A 17870-nucleotide genomic window follows, 5' to 3' on the forward strand; every position below is an offset into this window, starting at 1 on the left:
CAGAGCGAGCACAGGGCACGCCTTGCAGGGGGAGCGGGGGCGGGGCCACGTGCCAGTCCCAGGGTTCCCAGCTCGTGCGCGACCGAGGGCCCGCGAGCGTCTCATCTGGCCAGCCGACCGCCGCTCCGCAGCCGAGCATCCCAGTCCCAGCCGGCTGACCCTCGCCCAGCCCGCGAGCGCGCGGCACGAAGGCGCGTCCGCATCCATGCCCCAGCCCGGGGAGCAGGCGGCGCTCCAAGCACCAGGCGTGTGATGCGAGGCTGAGCGCGTGGCACTCGCGTCGTGCCCCGCTGAGCCAGGCGCGGTAGGAGCGGGGAGTGCTACAGCTCTGCTCGCCGCACGCGGGGCGGGGCGGGGCGGCCGGCAGCCGGGTGTGCGGCGGAGGAGCAGGCGCGCTGCCGCCCGAGGGAGGGCCCCGTTAGAGCTTTGCCATCAATCGTGAACTCGGAGCGTCCGTCCTAAGCTAACTAACTCTGCAGCCTCCCTCACTCCCCCAAACAACCGGAGGTGGCGACACCCGATCCAGCGCACAAACACGGGTCTCCTCTGTCCCCGGATACAGTTACGCGGCAGACACGCACTCACTCAGACTCACGCGCAGCAGCCAAGAGCCGAGGTAAGCGAAGGGACCACGCCGCTCCAGCGGATGAAGGGGGGCGGGCCGGGAGGAGGAGACGGGCGTTGTTTGCTGGAGGTGAGTGCTGGGCGAATGGCTGCGATCCAGGGGAGGGGGGTGAGGATCGGAAAGCGCAGACGTGGTCGGGCTGAGGGAGTTAAGAGTCTAGGAAGTTGGCGGTGGGGTGCGTAGTGGAGAGAACGCCGGGGGTTGGGCGGAAAGGAGATCTTTCCCGGGATTTTCCCCATCGTGCTCGCACTCCTTTCCCTCCCATATGGCACAGGCTTGAGGGTCCTCACGGGTTCGTGCGTGCCGGCGCAGCGGTGGGGGGAGAACCGGGCGCGGGTTTGACTGAGGACCTTGTAGCTGGCCCTGGAGGGATTGGCACCACCGAGGCCCGAGGCCGGAGCCACGCCTAGGCGGGGATGGGGAACTGCGAGGTGCTTCGGGACGTCTCCAACTCTCCTCTACCTCGTCCTGCCCCTAAGGGGGAGCTAGAGCTGGTGCGTTGGGGGGTGGGGAGTGTCTCAGGGCGCTACACACACCTAGTCACACACTCTGGGACCTTCCAGCATCTGCGGGACCCACATGCCCACTCGACCCCCGGAGTGGTCCGTGGTGCCCGGGTCGCTCCCAGGTTCCCACGCGGCTGAGAGAACCGAACGGCGTGCCCTTAGAGTCGAGCGCGGGGGCGGACCGCCGGGGCTGGAGAGGAGATGAGAAGGACGCGCCGCGTGAAGTAGGGCGCCTTCCACGGGCGGGAGGAGCGGCGAGGGGGCCTGAGATGCCTGGTTTGGGTTGTAGGAGGCAAACCGCGTCGTGCAGGGCGACGGGGCCAAAGGACAGTGGCAATGGTGTACGCAATCTTTAGGTGTAAATTGGTTTAACAAGGATTTATGAAGTTGAGTACGGTGAATGTACCAGTCTGCATCACTTCTTCAGGTAAAGGACCGCCTCTGTAACTACTGCTGGTTTCCACCACCTTTTAAAACATGGGGGTGCTGGGGAGCAGTGAAGGTGGGAGAACTTGAGAGTCCCGCAGACTAACTCGGAAAGCTCGATTGTGTTAACTAGCCTTTTCTCAAGGGTGAGAGGTCGTATTACAAGGGGACGGGGTGGGTGGAGGTCTCAACCAGGTTTGACCCCAAGTCACCTCTATTATGAGTCAATGTTAGTTAATAGGGACAGCCTTGCATTTCAGATGGGTTCTACCCAGAAAAGATTAAGACACACACACACACACACACACACACACACACACACACACACACACACACACACACACACAAAACAACTACTCTAAAACCCTCCATTCCCTCAGGCTGTCACCATGTATAATGAACTTTTCAAGATTAATGACATGAAGGTGTGGCCATTTGGCACTATGCCAGTGTTGTTTCTGTGTATGGTAATTTCATACATAGAAAAGTCATCACTCAGAAGTGGTGTGCTTTTTTTCCACCTATCCCCAGAAAAAAAATGACTGCCCTTTGAGGGAAGCATAGAAAGTGCTTTTTAATTGGTATTTTATTAGTATTAGGGGTAATCACACTTTGTTCCCTGGAGACATTTAAATTAATTGAAGCATCATGCGCTTTGATGTTATATGGTAAAGGAGTCCAGAACTTTGTGATCCTAAGTCAGCCTGTGTTTTTTCTATCTTAGAAAGGAAATGGTAATCAGTGAATGAAGTTTACTCCTATAGAAACTTTCTTTTGGTAGTTTGAGGTTTTGCTTTGGATATGTATCTCTGTTTTAGAACTATTTTAGGTAATTCCAGAGGGAAATACTTTAGTATTGTTTGATTGGCCTGCCACTTATTGTTGTGTGATTTAGTCCTACTGGAATGTTTAAAACTACAGTGAAGCATGGTACCCTAATAAGTAAAAACTTGGTAGTGTATTAGTAGTTTGCGCCCCACTGAGTGGAAACTGTATTTCAGACTCTGTCTGGGTAATACTACAGTAGTTTCAAACTCTTAAATCTAAAGTTTCCAGAGCTTATGCTTGTTGTATTAATACCTAGTGCACATAATAGAATAAGTAAGCTGATGGAGTAAATACATTTGTAACAAATGTTATTTTTTGTATAATCTATTTTTCATGTAAAGATTTGACAGTTAACATTTAAATTTTTAAAACATTTTATGGTACCTTATAAATAACCACCAGCTTAATTACTATTGAGTACTGATCACAAAGGAAACAATAAGCATAGTCTTATTCTCAAACTCCTTTTCAAAGTTATTTATGTGCTTATTTATCAAATAATACTGATTTGGTTCTGTATAATTCACACTAGATTCCCAAAGTACACAGGAGAATAAGAACTTCGGGTTGTTTATGTTTATATACATATATAAAATAGTATCTCACATATTTTACACCATCAGTGTTGTTGCTTGTTTACATAAAGCACATTTTCTGAGAAACTTGACCCCCAATACCATTAATTGCTGAAACTTAGATAAATCGGCTGTTAAAACAAGAAATTTCTAAAAAGTTAAACTTGCTCTCCTCAGTATGAGTTAATTTTTTTGTTAGATTGTCTTTTTTGAGCATGAAGTCATAAAGAATTGAACAGTGCTAATCGTTGAGGTGTATAGAGCTGTTTTTGTTTATAACAAATGGTCTCAGCCTGCATAGTTGAAATACTAGAATGTAGACAGAAGTATTATTCTTTCTATGGTTTTTCCCAGTCCTCTTTCTGTTCTGGCTGTTACCATTTTCTACTTTTGTCAGGCTGTGAGCAGGCCCTGCTGCTATATTATCTGTTGTGTTTTTTAACATGAAATGATGTGGGCTAGCGCCTGAATATAAAGGCTATGGACATTGTGACAGATACTTGCTGTTCTCATGCTTTATTTCTGGGCTGGATTGTGAGCTCAATGGCTGAAGCTCCTAGAATGGTGGCCTCTATAAAAATGTTTTTTATTCGTTTATTTTTTTAATAGAAAATATTGTCTGTGAGATCTTTAGAAGGGTGTCTTAATTTCAGACAATCTTCTGGAAAATCCTTGCTTTTCTGAGAAATTGAAACAGCCCTTTAAAAAAGTTAACTTTTCTTATAGTAGGTCCATAACATCTTTGTTTAGGAATATGTACAATGTGATATTTTACATACCACTAGATTCTGCCATTGAAACTCACTGCTATATATGATGTTGGTAATATTTCCTTACTATGGAAGCCAGGAATAAGTATGATTTGATAATTGTGATAACCTGCTTGAGGCTGGGTCAACCTTTTCAATATTCCTTTGCATATCTACCTTTGGAGGAGCTACATAATCACATTAGTTCATATAAAGTAGTTTAATTTAGTCTTGGAACAGTAGGAATCATGTCTTCCTAATCTATTCACATTCGTTCTTTTATTCAATAAATGTTTATTAAAAGCATGCAATGCATCAGGCACTATGCTCTTGTGCTCTGAGGATACACAGACATTTAAGACCCTGGAAAGGTTCTGGGTTTAAGAGGATTAAATAGACAACAAATTTGTTACAGTAAACGCAATACAGTGCCATGAATTCTGTGAGTGCTGTGATAGAGGTATGTGCAGAGCACCCTGAACTGGCATTTGGAAGTAGCTGGTTCTACACGGGGGCAGGAGACTAGAGAGGCATCACAGAGAAGATGACACAACAGACCAGTGTAGGCAGAGGCAGGATCAGGGAGGGCTGTTCACCATCCCAAGGAGTACGGATGAACTTTCTTTTTAAGATTATTTCAAACAAAGGATGACATGATGAGAAGACAGCTCTAACAGTCTACAAGGGTGGCCTGAGGAATGTGAGACAGGAACAGCGGTTTTGAAGGTAACAGGGTAATGGTGTTAGAGAGATTGAAGACTTTACACCCACGCGGTAGCAGTGAGATGAAGAAAAGTGTGTGATCACACAGATGTTGAGGTGGAAGAATGTCTTGCATTAAGTGAGTGATTAGATGGGGGTGCTACAGGAGGATGGGACAGAACTTTAAAGAGAGGGAGGCTGGAGGAGCAAGGATGATAGAGTTCAGTTTTGGACATGTAGAATATGATGTGCTTATAGAAAATCCAACTGGTGTTGAGTGCCTGATGGATCACTGCATAGAAGTTCTGAGTGGAGAGGTCTGAGCTAGATAGGGAGGCAAATAAATGTGCAACCTGATTTAGCAGTTTTTAGCATATAGGTTGGTTGTAGAATAAAAGGAGTCAGGTCTTCCAGGGCTGGTACAAAGAGTAAGAGGGAAATAGAGACCTAGAGAGATCCTAAAAATTAAGTGTTGGGTAGAAAGATAGGGAGCAGTAAAGAATGAGAAAGTACAGAGTGAAAGACAGGAAGAGAATTAGGGGAAAGCAGCTCTTTAGTAGTTGAAGGACGAAAGTATTTCAACAAGTAAGAGGTCGGGTACTAAAATGAGGAGTATCAAGACAGTACTGCTTCTGTCCCTGACTAGCTCTGTGGCCTTGAATCAGAATTTAGTTCCCTTTCTCCATCTACAAAATGAGGATCAAAGCACCTACTTCATAGGGCTACTGTGAGGATCAAATGAGATAAAGTCTGCCAAGCTCAGTGCCTGGAAGGCTATACTAGTTTGTGGTCATAGATGCTAGCTGTTTTTATGAGAAGCAGAATTTGGATTTGGTGATGAGGAAGTCTGTAGAAACTTACTGCTTTCAGCAGTACTCGCTCTCAGGTCTTGGGGAGGGTGATTAAAAGATACATTTAAGATGAAAACGTCATCATATTTATAGCCTTTGGGAAAGAATAGAGGTTGCTGAAGGTGGAACAGAGAAAGCCATTGGAACACATTTCTTAAGGTGAGGGTCGGGGCTGCATCAAGAGCTCTTAGGAGATGTTACGTTAGCTTCTTCTGGAGACGCCACGCTTCTACCAGCCTTGAGGGATCAGTAGCATATAGGTTGTATTTTTTCAAAGCATCTGTTAACCAACTCGTAGACATATTTAATATCTTGTTGAACAGATTCTTGGAACTCTAAGTGAACTCTTATTTCTTAGGTAATCTATTAAAGACAAAGTGTGCATTTCAAAAGACTGAAAACAAAAACAAAACAATGATGGTATTAAAACTGAAAAAAATTAAATATTAATGATTCAGATGGTACTTCCATATTTTCTGGGGGTCCAAGACTATGGAAAAAAATTATTAACCTGTGTAATAGGGGAAGGACTGATTTGTAGATTTTTTTTTTTAATTGAACCTATAGTTAATATTGAAAAACACCTACTTTTTCCTCTAGGATTCTATTTGGATGAAGTAATGCCTTATATTAAACATCTCAAATTAGGTTTCTAATTTAATATGTCTATGGATTTTTTACCCTGTAGTTCATAGGTATTTTGAGAAAATGTTTACATCAGTGAACTGGTTTGGGAACCAATCAACAATTGAACAGAGTGCATATTGTTTACTAATTGGTTATAAGGCACATTGGTTATTAATTGATTAGAAATGATATCTATTGTCTATTTAAATTCAAATTAGAAAATCTGTTTCAATACATACAAGTTGTTACTCACTAACAATCATTTGTTTATAGAGCACATAGAGTAGTACATAGTTTTTAGGACATACAGTAACTGTTTTTTGAGTAAAATGAAATAAGATATTCAGTATTTTGGGGTGAACTGAAGTCTACTATGTATGTAGATTTTAATCTTTGATGATATCTTTGTCTGAAATTTTCTAGCCACACATTTTGCTATCAAGACCTCTCCATTTTAATGCTGAGTTTCAATGCTTTTTGCCCACTGTGCCAACTCCCTCACAGTATATGATCCTATCTTGCAAAGATAATGATCTGTGCAGGTGATTTATAGCTTAGGACTTCTGACATCTCCATGTTGTATATTCACCAACTCAATTTTAGGCCGTGTAGTGTCCTGCTCAGCACTCCCGTACAGAGATGACAAAGCCAAGCTGAAGTTGGCTTAGACATGAGCACCATACTTAGCTCAGCATTCAGGAGTATGGAGCCAGAAGAAAAGGAAATTTTAGCTTTAGGAATGGCAGGGTATCTAGGACAACCTAGGTCAGTTCCTACTTTGGCTGGAAATTTATGTAAGTATTATAGCATGTGGATTAAATGGAAGAATGTATAGTTAGGAACATTTCAGAAATACTGTGTGTTTTGCTCATAGTTTGTGCTATTTACAAACTTTTCATAATCGAAGTCATCACTGTATTGGTTTTATAGTGAAGGCATACTCAGTTCTCTTTGACAATTTATATAACTGAAATCCATTTGCAGGTATTCCAGTTCACTGAATACATTTACATTATAGCTGATTTGGTTAATATTTGCTTGATTTTGGAAAATTATTATTATAAAATATGTGTACAATTATTTTGCACTTTTCAATTCTCTGTTGAAGCAATTTAATACCTGAAATATTTTCAAGACACTGAGCTATAATTTTTTGGCTATTATATTGGTTTCACTTGCTTTCATAAATAATAACCATGGGGCTGATTTTCCTCCAAGTGAGACATTTTAGTTTAAATAATATGTTCCCATGAATTTAAACAATTTTAAGAAAAGGAAGTAGAATCAAGTATATAAATGTGCTGTGTATTCTATATGTTCCTGAAAAATTTCATAAAATTCACTTTTTGTAAAGTGAATTGTATTTATAGAATTTAAAATTTTCAAAGCATCCAAAGAAAATAGGCAAAATTTTAACACTTTTTAGATATAGGTTGTAGGTATGCAGATGTTTGTTCTATTAATCTTTATATTTTTCTATATCTTTGAACTGTTTTACAGTTTAAAAAAACGTGGACAAGGATTTTAAAGCATTTCATACCCTAAATGTACCAGAGACTTTGCTATTTAAAGCAGCATCAAAGTAAATCTTTCTATAAAAAGAATCCTATCTTGATCCTGTTTTGCAAATTCAAATTCTCCTAGTTGTACATAAGCAAACACATACATCAACAAAACTTGGGCATGACTCTATACCACATTTTGAATGTAGTTACATCCACCAGAATTATTTAACCTTTAAATTTAAGATGAAGGCTTAATCTGATTCTTAACCTCATCCTCTTCATAATATCCCTTATTAAGAAGAGAAGGCCTGGACTGGGAGAATTTTTTTTCTTAGGAGCATGGGATGAATGATTCAGTGGCCTGGTCTCCCGGCTTAGGGGGAGCCACTCTTAAGACTGGGTGGTTGGTGCGTGCTCAGTCCTAGGCTCTTCGCTGCTGCTCTCTTTATGAAGAAGGTTAAGGCCTTGGGCATTCTGTAGCTTTTGCATTTGTGCTACTGTGTCTGTGCATTTGTACTCAGCGGCCAATCAGGAGAGCAGGGCTGGAGGAAAACTAGTCAAACAGGTTTGCTTGTCTTTTTAAAAGGGGGGAAAAAGCAGTGAAATTTGTGGATAAGGTCAAGGCTGAAACTGTTTTAAGGACTATTAATGCTAATCACTGACTCATTCATTCTCCTGGTTTTGAAAATACTTTAGTCCTTTGTGAAGATATATCTTAATGGAGCTAGAGTGAGTTGTAAGGGAAACTGGAAGGAGAAGTAAATAAGGAATAGGAATTGGAATAAGGTGGACAGAGGGAAAAGCAAAACAATAGTGGAGGAAATAAAAAGACCAAGCGTTTCAATGTCCCTTCTGTGCTTTGTATAAACTGGTGTGTGAGAGCAGGAAACCGTGGTATTAATCTGACAAGGAGTTTTAAGTAAAGTGAACAAGCTCCCGTGGTCTTCAACAACCCCGACGGGAAACACCCTACCAGGTCAGGGTTGAGGTTTACTAGGAGTGGTGTGTTGGTGGTAAAACGTAGTTCCTGTCTCCAACACTAACTTTGCCTTGGAAATATTCAATTCCCTTGAGCAATAGTAAAATATTAACATTCAGTGCAGCTTTTTTGTAGTTTACAAATCTCTTACACATTTTATCCTCATTCCTCCTGTGAGCTTGTCCAGTAGGTAGTCACATTTTGCAAACCATTATTTGGGGGTGCAGGACTCTTAAGTAACTTCTGGAGACCACGGGACAATCTGGGGGATTTGATGTTGGGACCCTGCTTTCTTGCCTAGAGTAGTGACCTGGTTCTGCAGCTCACCATCTGCTGGAACCTTGATGCCATTGAAATGGCCTTTATGTAGTCACTCTTTAGTCCCTGCCACACACTTCTTCTTCCCACTTACTGAGGTCTTCTTGCTCTTTACTTCTGGAATGGTTATTCCTGCTCATGGATTGGATGTTTATCTATAGATGATTCACAGTTCTGTACTTCTAGCTCTACCCTCTTAGGTACTCTCTCAAGACCTCAAGTTCCCAGCTCAGCATCTAAACTGAACTCTGACACCATCATTTGCACCAGTCTTCAAATAGAGACTTTGGTATTATTTTGGAGTTCACCCTCTCCTCTATCCCTTATATCTAGTCTGGTCCCTAATGCCACCAGAATCGTTTTCATTAAGACCTTTTACACACTGATGTTGATGCTTCCCACTCCCCACCTGCTGTCTTTGTGCAGTCCCTGTCCCATGACCATGTTAGTGCCTCCTCCTCACCATCTCCTTGGTGGTTGATTCCCTCCCTTCTCCACTGGTCAGATGTCCTTACTGGGACCCATCTGCCTCCGGTGAGCACCATTCACTCATTTACCCAGGGGAATTTTCGACTTTCCATGCTCTTCGTGTACAGCTGCACTCTGATCATCCCTATTTATTTCCTCCTGCTCCCCAGCAGGATTGCATTTATCCTTGCAGGCATTTGCTTCAGGATATGCCCCTACCTGAATGGTCCTTTTCTCCTTTGTTCTTGCAAATTCTTAATCTTCAAGGTTTTGGTACTCAAGTCCCACTTCAGACTATTGCTCCCCAATCTCTTGTACTTTTCTTTGACTCTCATTTTATGTATGTTGATAATCCATTAAAACTTGATTATGTTGATTCTCCCTCTAAGGAAGTATGAGCTCTTTGGACTCACTCTTAGTTTCCCCATAATGACATAGACAAACATATTGATCAGAAATAAGATGTTGAAGATGTCAAATATAATAGAATGGTACCTTTAGTGACTTATAAGATAGCAAAGGAGGTAAGTTCCCCAGTTTTCTGTATGTATATTGATGCTTTTTTCCTTTTGATTTTTCTAAAACTCTATCATTCAATCTTCAAATGCTCCCTTTTTGGTTTTTAAATGAAATGTTCTTTATCGACTGCTGTATCATTTAGTCACAACAGGAAAAAAAAAGTGTGATCTGTAGAATGGTCATATTATAGGTTCTTTGAACTCTATATTCCCTTTTCCTCCATCCCCCACCCCCCACCCAGATAAAATCTTTTATACCAAGATATTCAAAGCACTAGCCCAGAGTTCTTTTTTCCCACTTTTGTGTTTATTTCCTCCTTTGGTAATCGCCAAAATTCTTTCAGACTCTTCCATCCCCTTCTGGGCAAGGCAGTAGGAATAGGCATATATATATACATATATATATAACATAACATATTATTATGCATAATATAGAATAATTAAAATATGTATAATAATATACTATATATTATACTATAAATTTTACATATATTATATAATTTAGGAATAGGAACAAGAACACATTTTAAGAAACCTCTTCAGGAAATAGAAGGGAAATAAAAGGCTATGTAAGACTGTTAATAAGAAGGAATGCCTGGCTCTCATTTGCCAGTTTTAAGTAATTCTTGAGAGTATGGAGAGGTAACTGTTATTCTGATCTGTTAGACTTTATCAGAGCATATTCTTTGAAATATACTTTTTGTCCAGATTTCCAGATGATATAACATATGCAGAAGCAAAGGCCCTCTGGCTGTCCTCCCTTTCTTTGCTATTCCACTCTTTTTTCCTTCCTTCCTTTCTCGCTCTCTCTTTTTCTCCCTCCCCTCCTTCCTTCCTTCTTTTCTTCCTTTACTCTCTTTTCTTCTTTCTTTGTCCTCTCTTAACATCTGTCTGCCCTCTTGGAGATAAAGCCCTTGCCTTTGGTGGTGAATCAGAGGAGGGATTGTCTTACAGATTGGTTGTGGTATTGGGTAGAAGTGGAAAGACAGGGGTCTGTCCATCACTAGCATAGAGTCTGGTCGTTTTATTCAAATCATTCTGTACAGAGGTTCACCAGCCTCTATATGGGCCCTAAATGCTTTGTGCTTCCTCATTAGTTTTTCCAGTAAAAATAACTCAGTTTATTATTTTGATGCTACTCAAATGCATTCCTACTTCATTCCTACTTGTCCTGGTCTGCCCCAAAGGGCATGAAAGGGGAGACATTTTGAACCAGATGTGTTGACTTCCTAGAGGTTTGTATAGTGAGCATCTGTAACATATAAGAATTAATTTAATCATTACTCAACAAGCAGCCTATTATATGATAGAATTCTTCTATGGTGATTTTTAAATCTGGTATAAAATTTAAATGTTTTGTGTATAAAGATTTAAGAAGGTCATGACTAAGGCTTTTTAAAGACTGTTGTTTTGATTTATGCATCCCAGAATTCAAGTAAAAGTCGATCTATTATCAACATATGGCAGTGGCAACTCTGAAGGGTCTTTATATGGTACAGGTAAGATATAGTGCATTAGGACCTAGGAAACTGGACTGCTAGTTCCGACTCTGCCAGTGAGTAACTGTGAACCAGCCAAGTGATGCTCAGCAACCACCCCACTGAAGGCCCTGGTCCTTTCTCTACAAGTGAGAGGGTTTGGACTCAGTTATCTTTAGTTTGTAAATTGAAATTCTAGTTTTTTTTAAATGAAAATATGTATCTTAAAAAATATTTGGTATCATTTATAGCAAGTATGTTAAGTATCAGTGTTTAAGTATGTTTGCAAAACTAATAATAATGACAGTGAGATACAAAAGATTTCTCTGCATTTGCTTCATTATGCTGAGCATCAGGTATAATCATGCTTAGAAGACACAAAAATACATTTTTAATTGTTAGTAAGGGAGCTTCAGAGAAATGCATTCTGCCTTTCTGAAGAACTGCCAAAATCTTTCTTTTCTGGGGAATAATTTAACTTTTCTGTTCTAGCTAATACTCCATGACAACCTTTCCTTAGAAATTATACTGGCATTTCATAAGACAACAGTTGGGAAAGTTTATTTATTCACTCTGTAGGACTTCTAAGGAATTGAGTAGGGAAATATCCTGACTTTTTTTAGTTTTTATTTCTTGGGGGTTATATTTGGCCAAAAATCTTTGGTCCCCCAAACTGTTAAAGACATCACATGGGAATTTATTTTGTGACTCTTAATAAGGTTAATGTAGATAATGTTAAAAATCCAATTAAACTAGTGATATTAAAGAAAAGATATTATTAGTAAGTTAGGGAAATAATCTTATGATCTATTGTGATCCTGGTTCATTTCTTAAACCTTAAGAATCTCTAAGTAACGTGTTTTGAAAAGCAATTTCCCCCATATGTGAATTTGTCTCATTCTGGGAGAAGATGAAAATTTGATCTGGATTTCCTCCCATTCACTGGTTCGCTGTGGTATTCCATTAATTAAAATCCCAATACAAGAGATATATTAAAAGCCTTAAGGAAACATTTTGAAACATTAACCATCTTTTTTTTTAAGAAAGCATATACCTATCAGAACTTAAAGCCTGATACAATCTTAATTGTATGATTAATGAAACTTTTCTCATTTGTTTAAGGATGAGATCAGAACTAAAACAAAGAATTTCCTTATTCTTTGCTGAATGTAATCATGTGATGCAGACACATGGAGATAACTGGTACCAAGCTGCTCTTGAGGAGTTGTGGAAAGAGAAATCCACACCTTATTCTTGTAGAGGATATGTGTATGTATTCTCTCTATATATAAAATAGATATATGTACATAATATATATATCTTAAAGCTAGGTATGTAATAAGGGTTGAAAGTATTTAACGCCAATGTTTCCATTATTAAAAAAGAAAATTGTAGTTTTTAAAATTGCAAACTTTTATCTCTGTCAGTAATTCTCAAAATGGTCCCTGGTCCAGCAGCAGTAGCATCATGCGGGAATTTGTTAAACATGCAGATTCTTGGGCCCATCCCAGATCTATGGCATCAGAAACTCTGAGGGCAGGCCCAACAATGATTCTCATGCATGTTAAAGTTTGAGAATCACTGATCTATAATGCTAAATATAGTCAGTTCCATTTTAACTTATGATGACAGAAGTTCTGATCATTTTAGGGACAAAGGAAAGATTCAGTTTTGGTTTCAAAATGCTTTCCTGGTTACCACTTTCCTGATTAGTTTTTATAACTGAAACTTATGTTGTTGTATTCTGTTTACTAATTGGTTATTTAGACAAATGCAAGTATTTTTACTTAAGTTCAAACACACACACACAAGCTCCTCAGTTTATTGAACAAAATAGCAACAAATGGATTGGCTCAGTTGTTTACTTTTGTATATTTCACTATGACTTTGTATAATTGTAGTCCAGTGGTTCTCAATATTATGATCACTTGAGGAGCATTTAAAAAAAAGCAAAAAACCTAGGCCTCCTCTCCAGAAATTCTAGTTTAATTGACCTAGATTGATGTCAGATAGTCAGGCATCTCTAGTTTTAACAAGCTCCCCGGGGGATTATATTGGGTAGTCAGAGTTGAGAGCCACTGGAATGGAACCATATATTCAAAGATTGGCTCATGTACCATATATCATTCCCTTAAATAAATTGTATTTTAGGTCCATTAGGTCCTTTCATTATTTTAAGAAAATTGTTTCTTATGCTTCTGTGATCAGAAATAATTTGTTTTTCAGTAGGCTATTGGTATTGTTGACTGGTTGGCCATGTTATTGATCCTGTTTTATTGTTCTTTATTCTACTTCTTGGCTCTACCCTGACTCCCTGTTTACTTAAAGTGCAGCAGTATTCCTTATCACTAGAGAGCTTGTTAGAAATAACTAACTTGGGGCCCCACACCTAACATACTGAGTCAGAATTTGCATTTTAACAGTAACTCTATGAAATTAGGCACAGAGAAATCGAGTGACCTGGCCAAAATTACAAAGGCTACTAATTTGGGGATCCATAAATGCATGCCATATATATTTTTATTTTTTCTTTCATTTATGACATCACTTAAAATGATATTATTTTAATAATATAAACAACTTGAAATGTGATCTACCTGAGAAGACAGTCTTAGATTACCCAAATATGACACATACACAGGAAACCAAAATTTTCAGTACACATTGACATTTAAATGATCTAAAGTGATAATTGATAATACTTTACCAATACACTAATATTTCAAATTATCTTAAAATTTGTGTAATTAAGTGATATGGGAAAGTTGAATATTAATTTTAAATTAAATGAAAAGGGAAAGTTACTGCCGTGTCCTTATAAATTACTAAAACTGTATTCATGTGCCCCTGAGAGATCACAGGTACTTTGTACCAGGACATTAAAAAAAAATGGGATTATTTGTTTATTCTGAGTTTGTCAGGATCAGGCCTGGGCATTATGCTTTTCTGAATTCGCCAGGACAGGGCTTTATGTTTCAGTTCCACTTGTCCATTATTTGTATTTGTCCTTCTGTTATTGCACAAAAGGATTTAGTATTAGTTCCTTGTCTGTCCAAAATCTCCAGCTGCTTATTAAAAATGCAGACTTGGTTTTTTTTCCTCAGCTTCATAAAAGTGTGCAGTGTGCTGAAGAGACCCTGGAAGCTGCCTTTTTAGTAAAGCACCACAGGTGATTCTCTGGCACAAACATTTGAGAACCATTTCATGAAGTGATTTAAGTTTGTGGGTTTACTATAAATGTCATCACCATCGTCAAGCATTAATTGGATAATATTATAAACAAGGTGCCCAATTCAATGTCTGTAGCTATTTATATCATCCTGTTTTTCTCTTCTATTTTCTTGTGTTGCTCTAACCTTCCCACCCTGATGATTTCAGGGATGTGCCCCAGGCGGGCCTGAGCCAGCTGTCACTGATAAGCAAGTAGCATTGAGTTTCCCATTACAGCTTCACCACCTGTACTGTAGATGTCTGAAAGGAGATAGCTGCAGGTACTGGCAGCATAGATGAGTGGTTAGTGCCTCCAGCTTGGCATGCTACAAGAGCAAACAACAACAGAAACATTCTTTACAACCTCTCCTTCAAGGTGAAGTTTTTTGCATGTCCGTTGGCAGTCATCAAAGTCCTAGATTCAGAATTGCACTTCTTGAATGGTACTGCAAATGGTTTATTCCATTCAGTATTTTGTATATATAAAGAAAAGTTCTGCTTGTGTGGGACTTCTACAAATTTATATTAGTTTTATTTTCTTTAAGATGACATGTTAGTATAAGGAATGTAGTAATAGAATTTTTTCCATTATGCCCTTTTTCACGTGATTCTGTTATTAGACAAAAATATTTTTAAAAAAGCAAAAGTGACTGTGTTAGAAATTTTGACTAAAAACTTTTGACAAGTAGCTTTGGATTATTTTATTTTGTTAAATTTGTGAAGTGGAACCAGATTTCTTCCTTTGATTCAGTATATTCCAGTTGTATTTCTGTAGTTAAGCTGTGCACTTCCATACAAATAAATAAGCTTCTTTAATTCTACTGAATGAATCAAAAACTAATTTGGTGAAATGGCAGATATGAAGATCTGAGACTTAACCTGTCATTATTTTTTAACTGCTGACAGCCAGCCTGAGTTGTTTTACTCCCAATGTGGGGTTTTTACCCAGATTGCACTCTTAGTTAATTAAAGATGCCGGACTATTGCCAGATCACCAGTTTTTGCAAGGTGGGAGGGCTTATTGACAGAAGGGCTCATTGACAGGGAGGGCTCAGAACAGAAGGTGTTGCCTATATATGAAACATAAGTGTTTAAACCTGGGCTATTTAACAACTCTGACACAAAAGCATATGGATCTTCTTCAGCAAGAATATGGATAGCTTGCTTTAATTTGAAATGCTGTCTCCTCATCACTGCACCCCAAGTCAAGGTGTTTCCATTTCACAGTGTGATTTTTGAGGATTTCTTGCGTTTAGTAGTTTACTTGAAAATATAATCATATTTATTTCAGAACAGAAGGTGTTGCCTATATATGAAACATAAGTGTTTAAACCTGGGCTATTTAACAACTCTGACACAAAAGCAGAGTTTTCCTCCAATTTGCCCATGGTTACATCTTTTTCAGTTTTACTTTCTTCCTTTCTATACATGGTGGGATAAAAATGGGTTAAAAATGGAGAGCAGTTCTGCAACATACTAGATCCTAGATCTTGCTCAAGTTTAATCCCCCTCAATCTTACTCTCTCTATAAATGGGAACAACTATTTTTGCCTTTGAATGGTCTCTCAGTATAAAATGAGATAAAGTGCAGGAAGGTACACAGCACATAATAGAGCTCTTTTTTAAGAGCTTCTGTTGGTAGTTTTAAGTTAGGACATAAATTCCGAGCTATAGGATGCCTGGCTTCTTCTGGTGTGCCCAGGACTTTCCCAGTTTTAGCACTGCAAGCCCCATATCCTGCAAATCCCCTCAGTTCTGGGCAAACCAGGATGGCTGGTCACCCATGTGCTTGAGTCAGAGACTGAAAATAACTGGCTTCAAAAAGGCAGTTTAGTTGCCTCACAGATGTGGGCATAATGGACATAAGCAGGCAGGGCTTACATTCTGGGCCACACTGTCAACCCAAGTGTCTTTGTTGTTATGCCTGGTTTATACTTCTGCCTGCATGGTCCAGGATGTTAGTCATTACCATGTCCTCATTCCAGCCAGCAGGAAGGTGAAAAATGAAACCTCTAAGGGCGTAAGTTAGAAATCATCCTTATCACTTCTGCTTCTACCTCATGCCCATTTACTTGAACTTACTTAGGTGGCTAAAACTAGCTCCTGGAGAGGCTGGGAAATGTCTGAATCTTTTTGACTTTAAGCCAAGCTGAAGTAGAAGATTCCATTACTAGAAAAGAGGAGGAAACTTACGACAGTCATCTCTTGTATGCTTATGTATGGCATTCCCCAAATTCCAGCTTCCTGTCATATAGTTGTTGCTATTTAATCTAACGGTAATTTTCTTGGTTGCTATTTACTCTAATGGTAATTTACGACATTGAAGAGAGTGTCTAAGAAGTTAACAAGATGAAAAAAGACCTCTGGACTTCAGAAAATGCTGTAATGAAATCTATACTTTGACTTATTACTTTCTTCCTCCAGCTGCATGCAGACCCATTACCCCAGAGATTTTCTCCTTGATATAGATGTGTGACTAACTTGGGTGCCTCAGACAAAAGATTTTAATTTAGAATTGTGTTCAGAAGTAAGACTATTGATAAACTTACAAGTTCACTCATTTAAAATTAAAGAAAAAAATGGGGCTATTTGTGAAGTGCCTGTGGTCCAGCTACATATCCTGGTTCAAAATCACTTACTACATGGTGACCCAATGGGGTTAAAACAGTAACCAACTTTTACTAAAATCTCTACCCGTAGGGCCTTAAATTGTGTTGGAAGGATACAGAAAATAGATTTTTAAAGTAAAGTTTATATAAATTAAAATCACTTGTAATGATGCCCAATTAGGCTTTCCTTTGGTGGGTTGCTTTGTTTATTTTTTATTTTACTGGATGATATTTTCCAAGGCTTACCTGTAGACAGTGCTTTGAAGAGAGATGAAATTCTTCTAGCAGTATTTCATATAGTTCCAAGTTGACCTTTGGTGGCAGTCAGTTATGACCGATATATTTTCTCACTTTATTGCCATACTTATAACACTAAAAGTGAAGGCAACTTAAAAGTACTAAGAATTTCAGCTGTTTGCCAGACTACATAGTCTGCCATGAGACTAAATCATCCACTTCATGTTTCTAAATAGCCCAATTCACCGTGTACAGACTTGATTTTCAATTTCTCATGAGCCGTTCTTTGGTTTTTCTTTTAATTCGAAAACGCTTTAATTCTTGCTGAAAATGATAGACGTGAATCGCGATGGTAGGCTGTCATAACCTCAATTCTCTCCTGTAGTTTATATTATATGCTTGCCGTTTTTTGCCTGTGTAGTTCATCCTCGTGTGCTTTCCAGTTCAGGGTTATTAATGACCTCTCCTCAAAAAGGAAGAACTAGAGAAAGAATTCTTTCATGTGGTGGCCACAGGTGATTCCTCCACATTTTCTTTTTCTTTTTTTTTCTTTAAGTAAGTAGATGGGAACAGCATTTTAAAGTAAGGTTGTCAGAGGTCTAGTATGGTATTAGGCTCTGGTATCTTACATTCTTGTTTGAAAAAATGGGAAAAACAAG

General features: G+C 39.2%; 1 protein-coding gene across 3 annotated transcripts in view; it reads left to right on the plus strand.

Annotated features, from left to right (window-relative positions):
- The first annotated feature begins 412 nt into the window (after positions 1-412).
- UGT8 (UDP glycosyltransferase 8) overlaps positions 413-17870 on the plus strand; it is an 84586-nt gene continuing 67128 nt past the window's right edge. Inside the window, exon 1 of one of the 3 annotated variants that reach the window (XM_036920793.2) lies at positions 413-694. The gene's annotated coding sequence lies outside the window, so the exon portion shown is untranslated. The remainder of the gene's footprint in view (positions 695-17870) is intronic. The other 2 variants (XM_036920794.2, XM_036920792.2) reach the window with 2 other exon arrangements.

The sequence above is a fragment of the Manis pentadactyla genome, chromosome 5 (assembly GCF_030020395.1).
Source record: "Manis pentadactyla isolate mManPen7 chromosome 5, mManPen7.hap1, whole genome shotgun sequence".
Lineage (NCBI taxonomy): Eukaryota > Metazoa > Chordata > Mammalia > Pholidota > Manidae > Manis > Manis pentadactyla.